Below are 3,243 nucleotides of genomic sequence, written 5' to 3'. Positions count from 1 at the left end.
TTTTTTTTTTTTTTTTTTTTAGTAAAAACAAAAAACCGTGCCCCGCGGGGTTATCGTAAAAAAAAAGATGAAAAATGAGGGGGAGGGGGTACTTATTATTTTTTTTTGGTTGTTTTTGGGGAAAGGAAAAAAATATTTATTTTTTACGCCCGGGGGGCGGGCGGGGCGATTAAAAATTTTTTTTCTCTCTCCTTTTATCTATTTATAAAAAAACAAAAAAAAATCCCCCCCCCCCCCCCCCCCCCCCCACACACACACACAGTTTTCTCTCTCCTCCCCTTCTCTTTCTGGGTGTGTCTATGTCTGCCTGTCAGTCTCTCTCCATCTCTACTAAGCCTATATGCTTTAATCAGGGGCACTTCAAATTATAGCCTAATACTAATAGTATAGAGGCCCAGGCTTGGCCATTATTGGGCTTTGCAGCACAATTTTTTAGCGTTGGCCTTTGCAATTTGCAATTTCCTGGTTGCCAAGAATGGCAGTTTTTGTTCACAATGCAGCAATATTATAGAGTCGGTGTATCAAAATTTATTAACTATAGAAAGCCAGAACGATCCAAGTAAGTGATATAGCATTCTGTTGTAAAAACAGACGATGCTGTTAAAAAAACAACCCACGAAGAATTAACAGAAAATAAATATAAGTAACATTAGCCTACACCATGCTACTGCAGCACAGAATTCTACACTCATGGAGTGTAGAATTGTGTGTACTGCAGTGACTTTTTTTGTCTGTATCATTGATCTCACAGTTCAATGGCTGTAGATCTTTTTATTTATCTGGCAGATCCTGGCATAACATAAGTATGAAACTGTAAACTTCCGGTTGCTTTCTTCCTAGCAAATTTAGGATGCAGTGTTGTGTATTGAGTCAGGCACCAAGTCATCAAGCCCGAAAATAGAAGAGCGAGAATAGACTTCTGGAGACACTTATAACAAGGGCAGTGGCTTCTCTGTATATCGGATCTTTGGTAAGAACAGCTTGAGCTTGTTCTGCGATTCTCAGTATTATTCTGTAGCTTATGACTTAGATCTACGAGCATGGTGAACCGTCTTTCTACTTTTTTACTAGACTAACTTCCAACTCTCGACTCTAGGAGGCCTAACAACACGGTTGCCAGATTCACGATTCCTCCAGTCTCACAGTTAGCCAGGCTCAGGGCAGGCCTGGCCAGGGTACTAATACTGCTTACTACTATTAGTACTAGATCTAGATCTATAAACTATAATCTTTCTAGATCTAGATTCCGCGATTTTGTAGTTTCGTTCGTTAGAGTCAAGAGAAGGGGGGTTTCAGGGGGGCTTGCCCCCCTGACCTAATAAAAATATGGAGGTGGGGGGGGGGGGTTCAGGGGGGCATGCCCCCCTGAATTTTATCCTAATTTGATGTTTTGCAGTTAGGTTGCATCCCTGCTCTTTGTGTAGCCTAATTCAATAGTATTTTTGGTCTTCAAGACTTCTGGATTTCTTCTCTGGATGTAAACAAATGGATCGTGGACTTTAAGGAACGGAACTACAAGATCACCCTAGATTCTAGTACTAGATCTAGATACGAAGTGGCTAGCCGTACTTAATAAGTGACTTAGATCTAGGTTTGTTGGCCCTATCGACTCAAGCCTGTTAAGTACACAGGTCTCATTTAGTCATTAGATCTAGATATAGATCTAGATTAGATCTAGATCTATATCTAGTAATTATTCAGGTTCAAATACATTCAAGTCAGTAAGGCACCTTTTGGTTTTGTCTGAAATACAATACTTTAGGGAAGTGGCTATTCTCATCCGGCTATTGTTAGGGGACCGTACGCCCCAATAGTGCTTGGCGCTAGGGGACCGTACGCCCCAATAGTGCTTGGCGCTAGGGGACCGTACGCCCTACCTGCGCTAAGACTAAGTTTTAAGGGACCGTACGCAGATGTGCATGCATCTGGACTTTGCAAAAATACTGGAGGAAAACGGCCAGTTTGCCGAAGCTCCTGGCGTTAGGAGTTCTTACACTTACAAAGAATGTTTAAAATGTCTGAATACGATTGTGGGGTATCGTATACAGTGGCAGTGGGTGTGCCAAAATTTGAATTTTTCTCACGTTGTTGTTGTTAAGTGTCAATGAAAGACATCAAAAAGAGACAGAGAGAGAGAGGAGGGGGGAGAAAGAGAGAGAAGGAGAGAGAGAGAGTGAAAGAGAGAGAGAGAGAAAGAGAGAGAGAGAGAGAGGGGGGGGAGGGAGAGAGATGGAAAGAGTTGGCGAAGGGAATGTTGGGGCGAACGATGGGGTCAGCAGGGTACAATTATGCTGTAAGATTGAGAAGAGATCATTAATCACGTGACACATTGTGTGGAATAAGGGTTAATAGTACAAATTAAATCCATAGTATAGCAACACTTCCTTTTTCCTTTCTTTTATTGTTATTGTTATTGTCACTGAATGTAAGTAATTGATCTTGCGTCTTGCGCGCAATCAAGACTAAGTGTGTGCCCAGGCGTGTTCTGCATGAAGAAATGAGTAAATTTCCAGCGTTTACAAAGTTTACGGGCGTAATTGAATCGGGCTTATTTATTTTAGGTCGCAAAGCGAAAACATTTAATCACGTCTGTACGCAGAATACGCCTGAGCACACACACATTATTACCCTACTACTCATTTTTCTCCAAAACATTCCCTTTGTGTACACTTGTTCATCGGTCTCTTTCTCTCACGTCCCCTCCTTCTCTCTCTCTCTCTCTCTCTCTCTCTCTCTCTCTCTCTCTCTCTCTCTCTCTCTCTCTCCATCCCTCTCTCTCTCCCTCCCTCTCTCTTTCTCTCACACACATACACACACCCCGGGGCGGTGCCACTGACTAAAGTGTCTTCAGGCCATTCCCAAAGGGGAGAACATTTCTCGTTCATGCACAGTAGAATTGTAAATGGGCTGATTCTTCAATGTCACGCTAATAACTGTACCTGATCTACAACAGGGAACTGCTGCCTTTTCTTTCCAAATCCTTACTATTGTTATTTCTCCTCTACTTTTTTGTATGTTTATCCCACTCTTGTGACCCACTATTTCCGGGGTGCCTTGATAGTCGAACCAGACTTTGTGCTATTGAAGCAAGAGAGGTGGGCAGAGTAAGTCTGATTCCCCGTAAGTACTTTTCTCTTGGCATCCACCCCTTGGCGCTCATATGACCTTTTGGAGTTGCAAGCACCGTAAAACCGCGAGGTATAGTAATCTAGATACAGACAGACACTAACGGAAAGAAAGAGA

The 3,243-nt window shown here is 42.5% G+C and overlaps 1 protein-coding gene across 1 annotated transcript in view; it reads left to right on the top strand.

The window, feature by feature from the left end:
- The first annotated feature begins 833 nt into the window (after window positions 1–833).
- The window catches only part of LOC101854653 (calpain-7), a 29,115-nt gene continuing 26,705 nt past the window's right edge, over window positions 834–3,243 (top strand). The window contains exon 1 of the mRNA XM_005103631.3: window positions 834–970. The gene's annotated coding sequence lies outside the window, so the exon portion shown is untranslated. The remainder of the gene's footprint in view (window positions 971–3,243) is intronic.

Source organism: Aplysia californica, unplaced genomic scaffold (assembly GCF_000002075.1).
Source record: "Aplysia californica isolate F4 #8 unplaced genomic scaffold, AplCal3.0 scaffold00383, whole genome shotgun sequence".
NCBI lineage: Eukaryota > Metazoa > Mollusca > Gastropoda > Aplysiida > Aplysiidae > Aplysia > Aplysia californica.
The sequence above is the reverse complement of the archived record's forward strand: the minus strand, read 5'-3'. Positions and strand labels throughout refer to the sequence as shown.